This window comes from Hipposideros armiger, unplaced genomic scaffold, assembly GCF_001890085.2.
Source record: "Hipposideros armiger isolate ML-2016 unplaced genomic scaffold, ASM189008v1 scaffold_235, whole genome shotgun sequence".
In the NCBI taxonomy this organism is placed as follows: Eukaryota; Metazoa; Chordata; class Mammalia; order Chiroptera; family Hipposideridae; genus Hipposideros; species Hipposideros armiger.
The window spans coordinates 300,039-309,665 of record NW_017731585.1 but is presented as its reverse complement, the minus strand read 5'-3'; the positions used below and the strand labels follow the sequence as shown (position 1 = coordinate 309,665).

The window sequence follows — 9,627 nt, the reverse complement described above, 5'->3', positions numbered from 1 at the left end:
GATCACTTCTTAAATTATATAAATGTCTAACCACTATTCTGTATACCTGAAATTAATATAAAATAATATTGAATGTCATCTATAATTGATACATTTTAAAAGGGGGAAAAGGTAAAGGGGAATAAGAGGTACAGATTTCCAGGTATAAAACAAAAAAGTCATGGGCATGTAATATACAGCAGGAGAATATAGTCAATAATATTGTGATAGCATGGTACAGTGTCAAATGGTGGCTGGACTTACCATGGTGATCACTTCCTTAGGTATATAAATGTTGAATAACTATGGTGTGCCCCTGAAGCTAATATAATATTGTATGTTAACTATATTTTTAAATAAAAATCTAAAAAAAGAATTTTGAAATAAATAAAATGTTTTAGGTTTGAGAGAAGTGTGATATCCTTCAACAAATAGCTGTACAATAGACCATAGTATGACTGTACCATATTTCTTAGACAAGAGAAGAAACTCAGAAGCCATAAAGTTAATTATTAAAAAAATTAAATTAAAACTGCATATTAAACTACACAAAATATTAAGATTATATATAATATTATACACACAATACTATACACACACAAATCAAATGCAAAATGATAGATTGGAAGAAAATATTTATATCACAGATAAAGGTTAGTATCCTTAATATATAAACTACTCCTAAGAGAAAGACAAACAATCCAATAAAAAAATCAACAAACAATTTAAAGGGACAATTCTCAGAAGAGGGACTGTGCATGTCAAATACACTGGTAATCAAGAAAATGCAAAGTAAACAATAAATAATAGTGAAGTGTTTTATCTATAATATTGGCTAATACTTAAAAGAATTACAACACTCTCTTAAAGCAAAGGGTACTGGGAAAAGGTTCATTCCTTTGCTGCAGGTATGTGAATTGCTACATACGTGGAATAGACCCTGGTAGTACCTACTGATTTTAACAACATGCATGCCCTTTGATCCAGCAATCACACTTGGGAGCTGCACCCTACAGAACTTAAGCCCCAGTGCATAACTCAAGTATCCCAGGCTCAGCCTCCACACTGATAAATTGTCAATCATGATGTAAAAGAGGTCAAACAATTAAATTCACGAACTTTCCGTGTAAGCACACTCCTTGAGTGCTTCGTACTTCTTAAGGCCATTGTGGGAATTAAAGCTAATATATAGAAATGAATTTGGAAATTAGTTATTAATATTAAAACACATGGCAATGTGGAAACACTGTGGGGTTTCCAAAAGAGAATCCCAGCTTTTCTACTCTGATTCTTCATACATCATCTTCTGCACTTGGTGTTTCCCATAGCACAGCACTCCACAGAAGCAGCAGGGAAATATCAGAGACAAATGTGACAGTCCAGAAGAGAAGCCTGTGCTTCCTCAGCCCGGAATGGAGCCACCCTAAAGGGCCACTTCCTGGAACTCTGGCTCAGTAGTTTATTGATATTTCCCCTGAGTATTAATTACTCCCAGAAAGTTTGGGGCGAGGGCAAAAAAAATGTCTCTGGATCTTGACCATGTCTGCAGGGATCCTGGGGTCTAGCCATTAACTGCCTGTCCCTGAGGGCTTTGTTATCTCATGGAGGCAAAGCTCCCAGTGGGTGCTTCCAGGAAGCCAGGAAGCTCTGGGGCAAGTTTTGACGGACCACTTCTGGTCATAGATGATTCTGGGAGCCTTTGTTAGATAAGCCCTAGTAGCTCAGAGACAGATGGGTTCCAGAGAAATTACTGTAACTATGAGAAAAATTTAGAGGCTGGTGTCAGTGCCTGTCAGGAGAAATGGAGGCCCTGGAGGACTATTTATGTGAGTAATCCTGTGCCTTTGTGCTAATGATGCCCCAAGTTAGTGAGCCAACCAAATGAGTGAGAAAACTAGAAAATTAATCTGACTATATGCTGTTTACAAGAGAACACCTCATTAAGGATACAAAGTTTGAAGGTAAAATGAAGGAAAAATGTATACTCTAAATAAATTTTTTTTTAAAAAAAGGAAAACTGGTATAGAAACTCACATCAAAACATACTGTAAGGAAAGAAAAATTACAGGGAGAAAGAAGATATTTCAGTATGACAAAGGCATCAGTCCACCAGGAGGACTCAGCAGCTCTCCACCTGCATACATCAAAAGACATAGATTCTAAATATATAAAAATAAAATTGACAAAACTAAAAGGAGAAATAGACAAATTCACAATCAGTGGGAGACCATAACATATCTTTCTCAATAACCAATAAAACAATCTAAGAAAAGATACAGAGTAAAGACATAAATATTCTGAAAAACTTAGCTAATAAATATAAGCCAATTAATAATAGAAACCTGTATACTACAATGACAGAATATAAAACCTTTTCAATGTACATGGAACATTCCCCAAAATTGGCCATATTCTGGGCATAAAGCAAGTCTCAGCACATTTAAATGACAGAACTTATTAAAAGTATGTTCTCTGACCATAATTCCTAGGAAAGTTTATGGTCTTCAATGTATACAGAGGGTGCCAAAAATGTATACACATTTTAAGAGATGTTATCTATATAGCAGTAGTTCGCTGTAATCAGAAGCGTCTGGACACTGATGGTAGCCATTTTGAGCACCTCTTGTAATTGCAGAAGTCAAGCATGACTATATATTGAGTATTACTATTTTAATCCAGTTTTTTTCCTTTTTTAAAATGTGTATACAATTTTTGGCACCCTCTGTATATTAGAAAAGAAGCATATCAGAAAATGTGTATTTTTGCTTACATCTATAAATAAGCTAGAATAAGTAAAGTAAATCAAACCTAAAGAAAGGAAAAGAAAAGAAAGGATGAAGCAAAGAGCAGAATTTCATGAAATAAAAAGCAAATACATTCTGGTTCCACATGTAAAGAGCTTGGAAGTATCCACTTTGACCTAACAACAAGTAAAATGCTGAACAAACTGAAAAATCAACAACTGTTCTGGGACCTGTAAAAGAGGGGAGGGCACAGGAAAACCCGCTGCTTCTAAGATTGGAGAGAGAGGCAGACATATACATGTCATCACAGCTTACTGGAGCAGAGACTCGCAAGTGGAAAGCTCTGGGGAACCAGTGCCTGTGTAGGAAAATCTGAACTGTAATTGATGAATTACTGGAGGGTCAGTGTGGATGATGCTGAGGGTTAAAAACTCTAGGGGGACCCAGCCATAGGGGAACCCCCTCAATTTTATGAGATTTACCTTGAAGATCTCAAGGTTTTCAAGCTAAATTTTCAAGTAAATATTGGAAAAAAATTTCCTCATGCTTCTGGCAGGAGGAGGGGGAGAAAAGTCTTTTTGAAATAAGCCAGAGCACTCTGTTCTTCTTAACCAGGCCTGGCATCAGGAGAAACTAGTTAACCAGAGCCTAACCTGCAGTGGTATTATTGAAGCCTAGCTGAGCTGAGGGAAGGGAAATATCTAATTTCAGCTGTCAGTAGCCATCCTGTCCCATCTACAGAGGTAGAGAAAACTAAAAAATTCTTATAAAGTTCACAGTCCAGAGTCTATTAGACTCACTAAAAGACTGAGACTTAACCAAAAGACTATAGAATGCTTTCCTTCCCCTGACACATCACCACCATATTACTAAATGTCTACTTACAGCAGTTCCTTTTACCCAGGTATCAAGAAAAAAATTATAAAGCATACCAAAAGACAAGAAACATAATTTGAAGAGACAGAGCCAGCATCAGATCCAGACATGGCCAGGATGTTGGAATGATCAGATTAGGTATTTAAAACAACTATGAGTAATATACTAAGTGCTCTAATGGATAAAGTAGACAGCATGCAAAAATAGATGGGCAATATAAGCAAAGAGATGGAAATTCTAAGGAAAAAAAAAAGAAATTCTAGAGCTGAAAAAAAAACCCCATACTGTAACAGAAATAAAGAATGCCTTTGATGGGCTTATGAGACTAGACATGGCTGAGGAAAGAATCTCTGAGCTAGAGGATATATCAGTAAGATCCTCAAAAACCAAAAAGCAAAGAGAACAGAGACTGAGAAAAACAGAACAGAATATTCAAGGGATAGCTACAAAAGGTATAACATACATATTATACCTTTTAGGTATAACAATAGGAATATCAGAAGGTGAAGAAAGAGAGAAAGGAACAGAATATTAGAAACAATAATGGCTGAGAATTTTCCCAAATTAATGTCAGACACCAAACCACAGATCCAGGAAGCTCAGAGAACATGAAGCAGGATAAATGATCCCAAAACTACACTTAGGCATATCATTTTAAAATTACAGAAAATCAAACATAAATTCCTGAAAAAAGCCAGAGAGGGGAAAAAACCCCAAAACATCTTATCTGCAGAGGAACAAAGATAAAAATTATATCGAACTTCTCCTCAGAAACCAAGCAATAGTCAGAGGATGTGAAGTACAGCATAGGGAATAGAGCCAGTGGAATTGTAACAGTTATATAAGATGTCAGAGGGGTAGTAGATTGAGGAAGTGGGTTATCACTTTGTGAGGGGTGTCAATGTCTAACTATTACATTGTTTTGTACAACTGAATCTAATTTTAAAAAAGAGAGAGTAGGTTGGAATATTTAAAGTGTTGAGATAAAAACCCCACCAACCCAGTATTCTGTATCCTGAAAAATTATCCTTCATAAATGAAGGAGAAATAAAGACTTTCTCAAACAAAAATTAGTTGCCAGTAGACCTGCCTTGCAAGAAATGTTAAAAGAAGTTCTTTAACGAGAAGGAAAATAATATAGGTCTCTAAGCTCAGTTCTATCTACATAAAGTAAGGAAGGACATCAAAGAAACGATAAGTGAAAGCAAAATAAAAACTTATTTTTTGTATTCTTTTAAAAAATATTTTTGGGCCGGCTGAGTGGCGCGACGGTTAAGAACTGGCTTGGGACGCCAGAGGGCCCCAGTTCGGATCCCACATATGAGGGCCAGTGACACTGTGCCCTCTACAGCTAAGATGCTGAACAACAGCTCAACCTGGAGCTGGGCTGCTGTGAGGCGACGGCGTAGGCTGCAGCCCCTGTGGCAGTGGGTTGCCATGGGCTACGGTGTGTAGCCAGCAACCAGCGTGAGCAGCCCTCAAGCCACCTTGAGTGGCCATCCAGAAGCCGGAGACTGATCTGCCTCGGCCGAGAAGAGCGCAATGATGGTGCCAACTTGGGCCAGTGAAGCAACGTCCTCCACAACTAGACTGAAGAACAAAAGGACAGCAACTTGTCTGTTCCCCTTCCCCCAATTCCCCAGCACTGTTCCCATCCCTCCAATTCCCCAATAAAAATCTTTTAAAAATATATTTTTATTAAAAGATAGCTAAAATACAATATTATATGTTTCAGGTGTACACCATAGTTATTCAACATTTATAAACCTAAAGAAGTGATCAACATGATAAATTCAGCAACAATCTGACACTGTACCAGCTATCACAATATCATTGACTGTATTTCCTATGCTGTACATTACATCCCTGTGACTTATTTTATATCTCGAAATTTGAACCTTTTATTCCCTCTCAGCTTCCCCCTTCATCTTATTTCAACACTATTGACATTCAATAATATTTTATATTAATTTCAGTGTACAGCATAGTGGTTAGATATTTATGTGATTTTAGAAGTGATCCCCCTGAGTAGTCTACTACCTACCTGGCACTATACATAGTTATTACCATATCATTGACTATATTCCCTATGTTTTACTTTACATCCTCATGACTATTTTGTAACTACCAATTTGTACTTCTTAATCCTTTCCCCTTTTTTATCCACCCCAACCCTCCTCCCATCTGGCAACTATCAAAATGTTCTCTGTATCTATGAGTTTGTTTCTGGTGGTTTTTTTTTTTCAACTTTAGGCAAATTTATTAGTAATTTCATAGTACCCTTTCACAGGCTGATGAACAAAAACTGAATCTTACATCACCCATCCCCTCAGCAACCCCATGGGGGTGGGTCAGACAGGACAGCTTCCCATTTCTCTCCAGGATTAAAAACACCAGGCATGACCAGCCTTGACAAGGTCTTGGCATGTGTGACTGACTATAAGCCATTCTGTCTGTGCAGATACCTCTGGGGTTTCCAAAAGACCTCTGGCAGAGTTGTTGAAACTGGAATCTTTGGAGGAAGGTTTTCAAGCAGGAACCAAATAAATTCACCTAAAACTCACCCTACACCCCTGTTACAGAACAGCTCTGTTTCTTCTGTTGTAGACTAAATTTCCTTTTCAAGCTTACTGCACTGCATCCATCCAACTCGCGGGAATATACTGAAGAAAACTGACACCATCAGTCCCATTACAAGGATAGTACAAGACAGCTTCAGGTTCCACAATGACCATGGACATCACAGGAATAACTGGGTCCCTTTTAAAAAGTATGAGAAGACTTCAGAAATCAAACCTGAGGTCCCAAACAGCACAACTCTGGACGTTGCTGTATCTTCAGTGGCCCTTGTCCCAGCTCTTTTGGAATAGCCTATGCCATTGCCTTCCTTGCCGATGACCTCAATCCCTCGCATGGGCTCAAAACTTTGAGATGCAACAACATTCCACTGACTTGGGAGAGAATGATGACAGACAAGGTTTTTCTTATAAAAATGTTTTTCAGTGCAAACTTTATTTGGAGTAAATGAGGGATTAATCCAAGAAAGGTTGTAGAAGCAATTACTTCTGCCCCTAGTAAGATACTCTTATATGTTCTTTCATTTGGGATGTTTCTTTCTCTCCCCATTTTGGCTGCCTCCCTGTGTTTGTTTCTATGTATTTGGTAGGGCTACTATGTCTCTGGATCTTAGTCAAGTGGCCTTACATAGTAGGTGTTTTGTGGGACCCAGTAGTGCAGTCTTCCTGGACTCCAGAACCAGGTGCTTTAGGTGTGTTCCTTGTGTGGGGTGTGTGTCCTCTTGTTGTAGTTGAGCCCTGGTTTCTGTTTGCATGTCAATCGAGGGATTGACCCTAAGAATGTCTGGTTGTGAGGACTGGCCATGTCTACAGCAGAGGAGCTGTGGTGCAGGGGCTGACGCTACAGTGTAGGATTTGCTTTAGTAGGGCTGTGGTACCTGGCCAGTCTGCTCTTTGGGTGCATTGTCCTTGGAGGTGACCAGATGACACCTTAACTCAGTCTGAAGCCTGCCACCAGGAGTGCCTGCCCTGAGTCCTCCTCAGAGGGGTTCTGTGGAAGACCAAGTTCAGCAGCAACCTGTGCCCTGCCTGGGGCCATCTGGCATGAGCCACAGAGCAATCCACACATGGCCACCATCCATGCTAGGCTTGGAGTTATCTTCAGCGGGCAAGCTATGAACCGCGTTGGCTTTCACTAATACAAGGCTTTGGGCTGTTCAACCTGAGGTACAGTACTAAAGCCAGATGCTGCTTATTTGGGTTTTGTGAACCTTTGAGAGATTTTAGGAAAGTTCACAGCATGAGCCAAGACAAGTCATTTTTACAGAAAAGCCCCTGGAAGCAGCTTGTGTGTGCCCTAATCACCCTACCTCCAAATACCACCATACTGGGGATTAGGCTTCAGTACATGAATTTTGGGGGAACACAAACATTCAGTCCATAGCAACTTTCCCAGGGGCCTCCCTTATACTCTCTGGGATTTCCTCCATGTAAATCACCTGCATATACATTTTTGCTCAGGCTCTGCTTTTGGTGGTATCTCAAGCCGAGTTTATTTTCCCTTTTTAATTCCAAGAGAGTATTTCTGTTCCAATACTCTGCAGAATTTTCCAATAACTTGAATGGCTTGGAAGCAGTTTCTCGCCCAGACCCTCCATATAATAGCCCAGCCTGAAAGACACCTTGATTTTGGTCTTGAGATCCTAAGCAGAAAACCCAGCTGAGCCCACCCAGACTTCTGACCAACAGACCTGTGTTGTTTTCAGGCACTAAATTTGTGGTACCTGGTTTTCTCGCTGACCTTCAGTCATAGGAACAAGGTGAGAGATAGAACTTGTACTCAGTTCAATAGTATCCTCCCCAAATTCATGTCCTTCTCAGAACCTCAGAATATGACCTAATTTGAATATGGAGTCATTGTGGGTATAATTAGTTAAGATGAAGTCATGCTGAAGTAAAGTGGACCCTTAATCCATTATTTTTGATGTCCTTATAAGAAGAGGAGAGACAGGCACAAAAGCACATAGGGAAAAGTGAACATAAATGCAGTTTGGAATGCTACGTCTACAAACCAAGGAGCCCCAAAGATTTCTAGCAACACCAGAACTTAAGAGAGAGGCATGGAACAGATTTTCCCCTAGAACCCTGAGAGAGAGGAAGAGAGAGAGGAGGGAGAGAGGGAGAGAGAGAGAGAGAGAGAGAGAGAGACTACGACCCTGTCTGCACCTTGATTTCAGACATTTAGCCTATAGAAATGTAAAAGAGTACATTTCTGTTGTTGAAAGCTACCTAGTTTGTGGTACTTGGTTACAGAAGTCCTGGGAAACTAAAACAGGACTTAAGTGTTTTCCTGTCCTTTATAGGTGGTCTTCGTTTCATCAATCAAAGCCTGAGCATTTCATTAAATGAAGCTTGGGCTGAATTTTCCATAATCCAGCCTTATTTGCCAATAGGTTGTCTATCATTCTGCAATCTTAGTGAGATTGGGGGGTTTTATCTTCCCCTGTGTTTCATAAAGATTTCAGTGAGGGGTTAGAAGAAACTACCAGACACTGCTACATGGCACAACCATTCTATTATTGTTGTTGTTGTATATTTTTTAAATCTATCTTTTCTGGAATTGGGTGGGGTATTAAGCAATTAATTATCAATGTAATAAATATTAATAGAAGGTAAGAGGGTCCTTCAATCCATTATATAAGGTTTGCTTGGGCTATGGGGCTTTGGAAGTTTAAAAGGCCAGCTTCAGAAGGGACTGGCATAAGCCAGTCAATTTCTCTTCAATCTCAAAAAGGAAATAAAAGAGTTTATGATTTTCAATTGGTATCATCATTTGGAATAACATGCTCTCAGCATAAGAAAGTGGACAAGAAGAGGAAATTGAAAAGAATCTGTGAAACATGCAATTGACTACATGCTTGAGACATTCTTCTACCTGGCTGCCAGAAAAATCCATAAAAAATGCAAATGTGGTTCTACCTTGCCCCTAATTAAACCACTCTGATGGTACCTCAGTGTCTTTAGGACATAATTCCACACTTCTTAGCTGGGCATTCAAATCTCTCCATGATCTGTCCCCTGCCTACCTCCTCATCCTCATCTCCACTCCCCAGCACACCTTCTAAGCAAGAGCCACACTAGGCTATGCACACACCCCTGAATATTCCATGCTTCTTTATCCCTCCATACCTTTACATGTTGTTTCCACATTGGGGTGCCTTCTCCTCCCCCACACCCTTGCAAATGTACTGGGAAATCCTTCCCTGTACCACCCAGCCTGAGGTGCCCTACAGTACCCAGTGCAGGTCTCTAGTTTGCACATACCCCTATCTCACACAATATTTTGTTTCATGGTTGACTTTTCTACTATGCAGAGAGCTCCTAGGCAGGCCCAGTCAACACCATACTGGCACTCCTGGTACAGTGCCTGTCAGTGTTTGATGATTAAAAGATACAAAGAGGAGCACTGACTGCACTTTTAGGGTTGCATCAGATGTGAGCAGGAGCTTGAT

At 39.7% G+C, this 9,627-nt stretch overlaps 1 pseudogene; it reads right to left on the bottom strand.

The window, feature by feature from the left end:
* Positions 1-5,827: 5,827 nt before the first annotated feature.
* On the bottom strand, positions 5,828-7,008 carry LOC109389485 (sideroflexin-4 pseudogene; annotated as a pseudogene).
* Positions 7,009-9,627: the final 2,619 nt, after the last annotated feature.